The sequence below is a fragment of the Notolepis coatsorum genome (assembly GCF_963971535.1).
Source record: "Notolepis coatsorum genome assembly, chromosome: 5".
Classification (NCBI taxonomy): Eukaryota; Metazoa; Chordata; class Actinopteri; order Aulopiformes; family Paralepididae; genus Notolepis; species Notolepis coatsorum.
The window spans coordinates 6,924,213-6,937,731 of NC_140169.1; the positions used below are offsets into that span (position 1 = coordinate 6,924,213).

At 43.0% G+C, this 13,519-nt stretch overlaps 1 long non-coding RNA gene across 1 annotated transcript; it reads left to right on the forward strand.

Moving 5' to 3' along the window:
- Positions 1 to 11,612: 11,612 nt before the first annotated feature.
- Positions 11,613 to 13,283, forward strand: LOC311228697. Its single transcript, XR_014619682.1, has 3 exons — positions 11,613 to 11,691; positions 11,829 to 11,919; positions 13,182 to 13,283. It is a non-coding gene; the product is annotated as an uncharacterized lncRNA (long non-coding RNA).
- The last annotated feature ends 236 nt before the right edge of the window (positions 13,284 to 13,519 follow it).

Here is a 13,519-nt window from a genome sequence, read left to right on the forward strand (position 1 = left end):
TTACACACTATTACACTATTACACACTAGTATACACTATTACACTATTACACACTATTACACTATTACACTATTACACACTATTACACTATTACACTATTACACAATATTACACTATTACACACTATTACACTATTACACACTATTACACTATTACACACTATTACACTATTACACTATTACACACTATTACACTATTACACTATTACACACTATTACACTATTACACTATTACACACTTACACTATTACACACTATTACACTATTACACTATTACACACTATTACACTATTAAACCGAGTTCAATGGCACAATCCGCAAGTCTCTACGACAAACGGTTCAAGAGATACACTGAGGGGGTGTGGCCTAAGGGGGCGTGGTCTAAGGATCGGGGGAGAGGTCAACATCGACCAATGAAAGGTGGTCAAGATCGACCAATGGCACAATCCGCAAGTCTCTACGACAAACGGTTCAAGAGATACACTGAGGGGGTGTGGCCTAAGGGGGCGTGGTCTAAGGATCGGGGGAGTGGTCAACATCGACCAATGAAAGGGGGTCAACATCGACCAATGGCACAATCCGCAAGTCTCTACGACAAACGGTTCAAGAGATACACTGAGGGGGTGTGGCCTAAGGGGGCGTGGTCTAAGGATCGGGGGAGTGGTCAACATCGACCAATGAAAGGGGGTCAACATGGACCAATGAAAAATGAAAGAGGATATCCCTACTGAGTACAATGGCACAATCCGCAAGTCTCTACGACAAACGGTTCAAGAGATACACTGAGGGGGTGTGGCCTAAGGGGGCGTGGTCTAAGGATCGGGGGAGTGGTCAACATCGACCAATGAAAGGGGGTCAACATGGACCAATGAAAAATGAAAGAGGATATCCCTACTGAGTACAATGACACAACCCACAAGACAGAGGGCGCTGTCAGCAATTCAGTACTGCAACACAGTGATGGCCAATGATGGGTTAAGTGGATGATGTCATTGGCAGCTCAGCCACGAGCCACACAGCTGAACCAATCATGAGTGAGCCATGAGCCACACAGGTGAAGCAATCACTATGACTTGCATATTTTCTATTCAATGCATTTCTATGGAGGCAGATGCATGACTGCATTGTCACATTGATTAAAAGAAAACTATAAGAGATGAAGCGTTGTGACGCGCACATGAGCACTACAACGAGTAGGCGAAGGGTTGTGCGCGATATTGTGACATTCGTGCGATATTGTGGCACTCCTTCGGCGATCGGAACAGAAGGCTAAAAAATAGTGTGAAAAATGTGATTTCTAGAGGGCGATTGCATGGCGGTCAATGGGGAGGAGAACCTTCAAACAAATGGTCGTCAGTTGAGATAGAAATGTCCAATTCCATTTATTTTTCTTTTGTGAGCGGGATGACAGCCGTGTCATCGTTTTGATGTGTTTGTTTTATTTCTACGTCCAAAATTGAGATCACACTCGCAATTCACCCAAGGTAGGGGGAAAAAGATTATTTCAGCTGCTACACTCTAAAATGCAATGCATTCCCAATGGGACCGAAATTTTACCGTTTAAAGTCGATTCGTAGCCAGACGGTGCGGTGAAACTTTACGAGTTCGAATAGCACATCGAGTTGGAGCAAGCCGGTCGTTTTGATACCTTTCACGTGTATGGGGCGCGAACGCTCTGGCACGAGTGTGTTGGCAAAATCGGTGGAATAAAGAATAATAAATAAAAAGAGTATGGATATGTATAGTGTGGGCGAATAGCACATCGAGTTGGAGCAAGCCGGTCGTTTTGATACCTTTCACGTGTATGGGGCGCGAACGCTCTGGCACGAGTGTGTTGGCAAAATCGGTGGAATAAAGAATAATAAATAAAAAGAGTATGGATATGTATAGTGTGGGTGGCAACCTGGCTTCGCCAGGTCACCCACACTACTATTACACACTATTACACTATTACACACTATTACACTATTACACTATTACACACTATTACACACTATTACACTATTACACACTATTACACTATTACACTATTACACTATTACACTAGTACACACTATTACACTATTACACACTATTACACTATTACACACTATTACACTATTACACACTATTACACTATTACACTATTACACACTATTACACACTATTACACTATTACACACTATTACACGATTACACACTATTACACTATTACACTATTACACACTATTACACTATTACACTATTACACACTATAACACTATTACACACTATTACACTATTACACACTATTACACACTATTACACTATTACACACTATTACACTATTACACACTATTACACACTATTACACTATTACACTATTACACACTATTACACAATTACACACTATTACACACTATTACACTATTACACACTATTACACTATTACACTATTACACTATTACACACTATTACACTATTACACTATTACACACTATTACACTATTACACGCTATTACACTATTACACTATTACACTATTACACACTATTACACTATTACACACTATTACACACTATTACACTATTACACTATTACACACTATTACACTATTACACTATTACACACTATTACACTATTACACTATTACACGCTATTACACTATTACACTATTACACTATTACACACTATTACACTATTACACACTATTACACTATTACACTATTACACACTATTACACTATTACACACTATTACACTATTACACTATTACACGCTATTACACTATTACACTATTACACACTATTACACACTATTACACTATTACACTATTACACACTATTACACTATTACACACTATTACACTATTACACTATTACACACTATTACACTATTACACTATTACGCTATTACACTATTACACACTATTACACTATTACACTATTACACACTATTACACTATTACACTATTACACACTATTACACTATTACACTATTACACACTATTACACACAATTACACTATTACACACTATTACACTATTACACACTATTACACTATTACACACTATTACACTATTACACTATTACACTATTACACACTATTACACTATTACACACTATTACACTATTACACTATTACACACTATTTTACACACTATTACACTATTACACTAGTACACACTATTACACACTATTACACTATTACACACTATTACACTATTACACACTATTACACACTATTACACTATTACACACTATTACACTATTACACTATTACACAATATTACACTATTACACACTATTACACACTATTACACTATTACACACTATTACACTATTACACACTATTACACTATTACACACTATTACACTATTACACTATTACACACTATTACACACTATTACACTATTACACACTATTACACACTATTACACTATTACACACTATTACACACTATTACACTATTACACACTATTACACACTATTACACTATTACACACTATTACACTATTACACTATTACACAATATTACACTATTACACACTATTACACTATTACACTATTACACTATTACACACTATTACACTATTACACTATTACACACTATTACACTATTACACACTATTACACTATTACACACTATTACACTATTACACACTATTACACACTATTACACTATTACACTATTACACACTATTACACTATTACACACTAGTATACACTATTACACTATTACACACTATTACACTATTACACTATTACACACTATTACACTATTACACTATTACACAATATTACACTATTACACACTATTACACTATTACACACTATTACACTATTACACTATTACACACTATTACACTATTACACACTATTACACTATTACACACTATTACACTATTACACACTATTACACACTATTACACTATTACACTATTACACACTATTACACTATTACACACTAGTATACACTATTACACTATTACACACTATTACACTATTACACTATTACACACTATTACACTATTACACTATTACACAATATTACACTATTACACACTATTACACTATTACACACTATTACACTATTACACACTATTACACTATTACACTATTACACACTATTACACTATTACACTATTACACACTATTACACTATTACACTATTACACACTTACACTATTACACACTATTACACTATTACACTATTACACACTATTACACTATTAAACCGAGTTCAATGGCACAATCCGCAAGTCTCTACGACAAACGGTTCAAGAGATACACTGAGGGGGTGTGGCCTAAGGGGGCGTGGTCTAAGGATCGGGGGAGAGGTCAACATCGACCAATGAAAGGTGGTCAAGATCGACCAATGGCACAATCCGCAAGTCTCTACGACAAACGGTTCAAGAGATACACTGAGGGGGTGTGGCCTAAGGGGGCGTGGTCTAAGGATCGGGGGAGTGGTCAACATCGACCAATGAAAGGGGGTCAACATCGACCAATGGCACAATCCGCAAGTCTCTACGACAAACGGTTCAAGAGATACACTGAGGGGGTGTGGCCTAAGGGGGCGTGGTCTAAGGATCGGGGGAGTGGTCAACATCGACCAATGAAAGGGGGTCAACATGGACCAATGAAAAATGAAAGAGGATATCCCTACTGAGTACAATGGCACAATCCGCAAGTCTCTACGACAAACGGTTCAAGAGATACACTGAGGGGGTGTGGCCTAAGGGGGCGTGGTCTAAGGATCGGGGGAGTGGTCAACATCGACCAATGAAAGGGGGTCAACATGGACCAATGAAAAATGAAAGAGGATATCCCTACTGAGTACAATGACACAACCCACAAGACAGAGGGCGCTGTCAGCAATTCAGTACTGCAACACAGTGATGGCCAATGATGGGTTAAGTGGATGATGTCATTGGCAGCTCAGCCACGAGCCACACAGCTGAACCAATCATGAGTGAGCCATGAGCCACACAGGTGAAGCAATCACTATGACTTGCATATTTTCTATTCAATGCATTTCTATGGAGGCAGATGCATGACTGCATTGTCACATTGATTAAAAGAAAACTATAAGAGATGAAGCGTTGTGACGCGCACATGAGCACTACAACGAGTAGGCGAAGGGTTGTGCGCGATATTGTGACATTCGTGCGATATTGTGGCACTCCTTCGGCGATCGGAACAGAAGGCTAAAAAATAGTGTGAAAAATGTGATTTCTAGAGGGCGATTGCATGGCGGTCAATGGGGAGGAGAACCTTCAAACAAATGGTCGTCAGTTGAGATAGAAATGTCCAATTCCATTTATTTTTCTTTTGTGAGCGGGATGACAGCCGTGTCATCGTTTTGATGTGTTTGTTTTATTTCTACGTCCAAAATTGAGATCACACTCGCAATTCACCCAAGGTAGGGGGAAAAAGATTATTTCAGCTGCTACACTCTAAAATGCAATGCATTCCCAATGGGACCGAAATTTTACCGTTTAAAGTCGATTCGTAGCCAGACGGTGCGGTGAAACTTTACGAGTTCGAATAGCACATCGAGTTGGAGCAAGCCGGTCGTTTTGATACCTTTCACGTGTATGGGGCGCGAACGCTCTGGCACGAGTGTGTTGGCAAAATCGGTGGAATAAAGAATAATAAATAAAAAGAGTATGGATATGTATAGTGTGGGCGAATAGCACATCGAGTTGGAGCAAGCCGGTCGTTTTGATACCTTTCACGTGTATGGGGCGCGAACGCTCTGGCACGAGTGTGTTGGCAAAATCGGTGGAATAAAGAATAATAAATAAAAAGAGTATGGATATGTATAGTGTGGGTGGCAACCTGGCTTCGCCAGGTCACCCACACTAATAATGATGTAATAATGTAAAATGTATCATTAAAAAGACCTGATTATGAGAGAAAAGAAAACATTTCGATGCATGGAATATTGTTGAGGCACACTAGTTACAACTATATTTCAAACAGGCACTCCTGTTTGGTGGGTACAGCTGGAGGGGAAAACAATGAGGACTACAGAACCACGACAGATAACTACATCTAGACAAGACACATCACACTAGGAGCGCCTGATCAGGGCACAAACATATAGCCCTCACACATAACACATACATACAGGCCTGCATCCTCGTCTCTCCCTCTCACATTTACTCTTTTCATTGACCTGGTTTTTGTCACCAACCTTTTATTTTTTTCATACTTCTTATGATGCGTTTCCCTGTTAAAGTGTTAAGTGAGGATTGCTGCTTGTCGTTGTTGTTGCAATTCCTAGTGGTCAACAGTAGAAGACTGTGGTTGTATTGGGCAGCTCCTAGTGGTCAACAGTAGAATACTGTGGTTGTACTGGGCAGCTCCTAGTGGTCAACAGACTGTGGTTGTACTGGGCAGCTCCTAGTGGTCAACAGTAGAAGACTGTGGTTGTACTGGGCAGCTCCTAGTGGTCAACAGTAGAAGACTGTGGTTGTACTGGGCAGCTCCTAGTGGTCAACAATAGAAGACTGTGGTTGTACTGGGCAGCTCCTAGTGGTCAACAGTAGAAGACTGTGGTTGTATTGGGCAGCTCCTAGTGGTCAACAGTGTCAGACTGTGGTTGTACTGGGCAGCTCCTAGTGGTCAACAGTAGAAGACTGTGGTTGTACTGGGCAGCTCCTAGTGGTCAACAGTAGAAGACTGTGGTTGTACTGGGCAGCTCCTAGTGGTGAACAGTAGAAGACTGTGGTTGTACTGGGCAGCTCCTAGTGGTCAACAGACTGTGGTTGTACTGGGCAGCTCCTAGTGGTCAACAGTAGAAGACTGTGGTTGTACTGGGCAGCTCCTAGTGGGCAACAGACTGTGGTTGTACTGGGCAGCTCCTAGTGGTCAACAGACTGTGGTTGTACTGGGCAGCTCCTAGTGGTCAACAGACTGTGGTTGTACTGGGTAGCTCCTAGTGGTCAGCAGTAGAAGACTGGTTGTACTGGGCAGCTCCTAGTGGTCAACAGTAGAAGACTGTGGTTGTACTGGGCAGCTCCTAGTGGTCAGCAGTAGAAGACTGGTTGTACTGGGCAGCTCCTAGTGGTCAGCAGTAGAAGACTGGTTGTACTGGGCAGCTCCTAGTGGTCAACAGACTGTGATGTACTGGGCAGCTCCTAGTGGTCAACAGACTGTGGTTGTACTGGGCAGCTCCTAGTGGTCAACAGACTGTGATGTACTGGGCAGCTCCTAGTGGTCAACAGACTGTGATGTACTGGGCAGCTCCTAGTGGTCAACAGACTGTGATGTACTGGGCAGCTCCTAGTGGTCAACAGACTGTGATGTACTGGGCAGCTCCTAGTGGTCAACAGACTGTGGTGTACTGGGCAGCTCCTAGTGGTCAGCAGACTGTGATGGAGTGGGCAGCTCCTAGTGGTCAGCAGACTGTGGTTGTACTGGGCAGCTCCTAGTGGTCAACAGACTGTGGTTGTACTGGGCAGCTCCTAGTGGTCAACAGACTGTGGTTCTACTGGGCAGCTCCTAACTGTAATGTAGCAGGGCATTTATGTAGAAGGACATACATACTCATAAAAACATGCCCTGGATAATAAAGTTGTTGATCACCCCACATCATCCAATCTCTCGTGCCACCTTGTTTTTCTCCATTCTGGTTGTACTGGGCAGCTCCTAGTGGTCAACAGTAGAAGACTGTGGTTGTACTGGGCAGCTCCTAGTGGTCAACAGACTGTGGTTGTACTGGGCAGCTCCTAGTGGTCAACAGACTGTGGTTGTACTGGGCAGCTCCTAGTGGTCAGCAGTAGAAGACTGGTTGTACTGGGCAGCTCCTAGTGGTCAACAGTAGACGACTGTGGTTGTACTGGGCAGCTCCTAGTGGTCAGCAGTAGAAGACTGTGGTTGTACTGGGCAGCTCCTAGTGGTCAACAGACTGTGGTTGTACTGGCAAGCTCCTAGTGGTCAGCAGTAGAAGACTGGTTGTACTGGGCAGTTCCTAGTGGTCAACAGTAGAAGACTGTGGTTGTACTGGGCAGCTCCTAGTGGTCAACAGTGTCAGACTGTGGTTGTACTGGGCAGCTCCTAGTGGTCAACAGTAGAAGACTGGTTGTACTGGGCAGCTCCTAGTGGTCAGCAGTAGAAGACTGGTTGTACTGGGTAGCTCCTAGTGGTCAACAGACTGTGATGTACTGGGCAGCTCCTAGTGGTCAACAGACTGTGATGTACTGGGCAGCTCCTAGTGGTCAACAGACTGTGATGTACTGGGCAGCTCCTAGTGGTCAACAGACTGTGATGTATTGGGCAGCTCCTAGTGGTCAACAGACTGTGATGTACTAGGCAGCTCCTAGTGGTCAACAGACTGTGATGTACTGGGCAGCTCCTAGTGGTCAACAGACTGTGATGTATTGGGCAGCTCCTAGTGGTCAGCAGACTGTGATGGAGTGGGCAGCTCCTAGTGGTCAACAGACTGTGGTTGTACTGGGCAGCTCCTAGTGGTCAACAGACTGTGGTTCTACTGGGCAGCTCCTAGTGGTCAACAGACTGTGGTTGTACTGGGCAGCTCCTAACTGTAATGTAGCAGGGCATTTCTGTAGAAGAACATACATACTCATAAAAACATGCCCTGGATAATAAAGTTGTTGATCACCACACATCATCCAATCTCTCGTGCCACCTTGTTTTTCTCCATTCTGGTTGTACTGGGCAGCTCCTAGTGGTCAACAGTAGAAGACTATGGTTGTACTGGGCAGCTCCTAGTGGTCAACAGACTGTGGTTGTACTGGGCAGCTCCTAGTGGTCAACAGACTGTGGTTGTACTGGGCAGCTCCTAGTGGTCAACAGTAGAAGACTGTGATGTACTGGGCAGCTCCTAGTGGTCAACAGACTGTGATGTATTGGGCAGCTCCTAGTGGTCAGCAGACTGTGATGGAGTGGGCAGCTCCTAGTGGTCAACAGACTGTGGTTGTACTGGGCAGCTCCTAGTGGTCAACAGACTGTGGTTCTACTGGGCAGCTCCTAGTGGTCAACAGACTGTGGTTGTACTGGGCAGCTCCTAACTGTAATGTAGCAGGGCATTTCTGTAGAAGAACATACATACTCATAAAAACATGCCCTGGATAATAAAGTTGTTGATCACCACACATCATCCAATCTCTCGTGCCACCTTGTTTTTCTCCATTCTGGTTGTACTGGGCAGCTCCTAGTGGTCAACAGTAGAAGACTATGGTTGTACTGGGCAGCTCCTAGTGGTCAACAGACTGTGGTTGTACTGGGCAGCTCCTAGTGGTCAACAGACTGTGGTTGTACTGGGCAGCTCCTAGTGGTCAACAGTAGAAGACTGTGGTTGTACTGGGCAGCTCCTATTGGTCAGCAGTAGAAGACTGTGGTTGTACTGGGTAGCTCCTAGTGGTCAACAGACTGTGGTTGTACTGGGCAGCTCCTAGTGGTCAACAGACTGTGGTTGTACTGGGCAGCTCCTAGTGGTCAACAGACTGTGGTTCTACTGGGCAGCTCCTAGTGGTCAACAGACTGTGGTTGTACTGGGCAGCTCCTAACTGTAATGTAGCAGGGCATTTCTGTAGAAGAACATACATACTCATAAAAACATGCCCTGGATAATAAAGTTGTTGATCACCCCACATCATCCAATCTCTCGTGCCACCTTGTTTTTCTCCATTCTGGTTGTACTGGGCAGCTCCTAGTGGTCAACAGTAGAAGACTATGGTTGTACTGGGCAGCTCCTAGTGGTCAACAGACTGTGGTTGTACTGGGCAGCTCCTAGTGGTCAACAGACTGTGGTTGTACTGGGCAGCTCCTAGTGGTCAACAGTAGAAGACTGTGATTGTACTGGGCAGCTCCTAGTGGTCAGCAGTAGAAGACTGTGGTTGTACTGGGTAGCTCCTAGTGGTCAACAGACTGTGGTTGTACTGGGCAGCTCCTAGTGGTCAACAGACTGTGGTTGTACTGGGCAGCTCCTAGTGGTCAACAGACTGTGGTTGTACTGGGCAGCTCCTAGTGGTCAGCAGTAGAAGACTGGTTGTACTGGGCAGCTCCTAGTGGTCAACAGTAGAAGACTGGTTGTACTGGGTAGCTCCTAGTGGTCAACAGACTGTGATGTACTGGACAGCTCCTAGTGGTCAACAGACTGTGATGTACTGGGCAGCTCATAGTGGTCAACAGACTGTGTTGTATTGGGCAGCTCCTAGTGGTCAGCAGACTGTGATGGAGTGGGCAGCTCCTAGTGGTCAACAGACTGTGGTTGTACTGGGCAGCTCCTAGTGGTCAACAGACTGTGGTTCTACTGGGCAGCTCCTAACTGTAATGTAGCAGGGCATTTCTGTAGAAGAACATACATACTCATAAAAACATGCCCTGGATAATAAAGTTGTTGATCACCCCACATCATCCAATCTCTCGTGCCACCTTGTTTTTCTCCATTCCAAACCTCACACGTGAAGCCAAGTGTAAAATTATCTGTTCCTGGCACGCTGCTATCTACCTTGTACAAAAGTATAAATGCCAGTAATCTTTAATTAAGTGTACTTCCCTGTTCCAGGAATATGTATCTGCCAGCTTCCTCATACTGATGTCATGCACAGTACCAGGGTCAATAAAAGTTTCAGTGAAGATTGTCTCTGGTTTTACAAAGTTTGTAAAATAATGAGTTTTGTTTTGGAAAATTATAAACAATAGGGCTGCAACAACTAATCAACAAATTGACTTGATCTAAAAAAAAAAAAAAATTTAAAGCAACTAGCGTATATATACCACTAGGAGCTGCCAGCTACACACAGACATACATACAGGCCTGCATCCTCGTCTCTCCCTCTCACATTTACTCTTTTCATTGACCTGGTTTTTGTCACCAACCATTTATTTTTGGACATGTTCATACTTCTTATGATGCGTTTCCCTGTTAAAGTGTTAAGTGAGGATTGCTGCTTGTCATTGTTGTTGCTATTCCTAGTGGTCAACAGTAGAAGACTGTGGTTGTATTGGGCAGCTCCTAGTGGTCAACAGTAGAAGACTGTGGTTGTACTTGTACTGGGCAGCTCCTAGTGGTCAACAGACTGTGGTTGTACTGGGCAGCTCCTAGTGGTCAACAGACTGTGGTTGTACTGGGCAGCTCCTAGTGGTCAACAGTAGAAGACTGTGGTTGTACTGGGCAGCTCCTAGTGGTCAACAGTAGAAGACTGTGGTTGTACTGGGCAGCTCCTAGTGGTCAACAGACTGTGGTTGTACTGGGCAGCTCCTACTGGTCAACAGTAGAAGACTCTGGTTGTACTGGGCAGCTCCTAGTGGTCAACAGTAGAAGACTGTGGTTGTACTGGGCAGCTCCTAGTGGTCAACAGACTGTGGTTGTACTGGGCAGCTCCTAGTGGTCAACAGACTGTGGTTGTACTGGGCAGCTCCTAGTGGTCAACAGACTGTGGTTGTACTGGGCAGCTCCTAGTGGTCAACAGACTGTGGTTGTACTGGGCAGCTCCTAACTGTAATGTAGCAGGGCATTTATGTAGAAGAACATACATACTCATAAAAACATGCCCTGGATAATAAAGTTGTTAACCTTGTTTTTCTCCATTCCAAACGTCACACATGAAGCCAAGTGTCAAATTCTCTGTTCCTCGCACGCTGCCATCTTCCTTGTTCAAAAGTATAAATCCCTGGTAATTTGTCCATCAAGGCACCTTGTGTGCAGGGCTTGGTGTGAATACATGATTCCACTCTTTCTGCTCCTCGTCCTTTTGACAGGTAAGAACACAGACGTATCATGCATTACTCTACAGTGGCTTTTCTCTGACTATTGCTTCAAACAGGGCCATTATGTTACGTATGGATTCCTTGTCTTGTTACCTCTAATCCAGCGTCCACTCATTTTTCTTCATTAGCGGGACACAAAACCGCTGCATGGGACAATGACTATACTGAAGTGTTGCTTCGTCAATGTCCTATTGGAGAGTCTTTCTCCTCTGTGAGCAGGTAAGACATATAACCGTTCATTTATCCAATGGAGAAAAAAAAATTATAAATAAAGGGTTGCTTTTAGATGTTTAACACATCCTGCCCCAAAAACGTTGTACAACGTGATTCAAGTTCATGCTAATTCTGCCATTCCACGGCGTACAACGTTATTGAGATCATATTTCATTTTTTCGCCATGTTATTCATAATTCTCTCACGGAGCCTGGTCTGATGCAGTGGGAGCCTGCACAACTCTGCAACGCTTCAATACTGCCGCCTGGTGGATGATCGGCGAGTTACAACCGGAAATGGATCTCTTGTGATCTCGGTGCACCGGGGAAATGCGTCCGGCACTCACATATTGTTGCGGGACTCTAGACACACATCGTGTACATGGATCGCTGCCATAACTCAATAATCGAGATGATTTGGGCGTTTATTATTATTATACAAACCGGAAATGGATCGAGTCGATCGCCGTCAAATAAGTGGGATATTTTTCCTCCAGTCTCATCGGCGAACGGTAAGAGGACGCTGACGTCATTTTCAGCGTGAGTGTTTATTATTATAATGCAAACTGCTCTGATCAATATATCACCCATACTACATAAAGCATTTACTGACGATCACGGAATTATAAACGACCCCCCCCCCCCCCGTTCATCCGCGCATGATCAGTCATAACGTTTAGGATCATGTACAGTTGAAATTTTTAATATAGCGTGTATCGCCAACAAACGGCAGTTGATAATCTATATATGCGTTTATGCCTATAACTAGCGTTCTAGGAATTACTGCAGAAAACGATAAAAACATACTTATATTCTAGACGGTATTTTCATGTGAATATATGAATGAAAAAATATAACGTTCCTACATCCTGAACGATAGATAATCGATGTTGAATGGGCCATAGTAATGTCAATTTAGCAATACAATTTAAAAAGTTATAGCCCTGCAAAGAAGGTGAACATCTCCATAGGCTTAGACTGGTGGCAGTGATCATACATTGATGGATAGAAGCGTGGCAGGGAATGTGTTAAATAACTGTTAGAAAGGCATGCAGTGTAAATAAAGATGCATACTCTGATTTAGGGTAAAGATAAAATACTGTATAGAAGAAATTCTGTAACTTCATTGTCCAGCTTCAGCTCCAGTTCATCTGTTATTATGAATCAAACATGTGGTGGTGTATCAGTGGAGCATTCTGCAAGTCAAAATGAAAAGTTGTTGAGATATTTCAACTTTCAATGTTTTCTTTTCTCGTCTTTTTCTTTCAGCCATTACAGTGGACATACTAAAAGAGATCGTCAGTGGGATTTTGGTTGCAAGCGCACCTTTCCTGTTGGTACATGTCCAACATGCAAGTGGTTGTCGTTGACAGACTCCCAAGAAATCAAATGTGACGACAACGACAATTATTGAAAGAGTTTATGAAAATAAATTCCTAGGTGTAATAATAGACCATAAAATCTGTTGGAAACCTCACACAAAACATGTCCAATCTAAACTGTCAAGAAGCATTTCAGTCATGAGTAAAGTAAAGCACATTCTGGATAGAAAATCACTCTATTCTCTACTGTTCACTAGTTTTACCATATTTAAATTACTGTGCTGA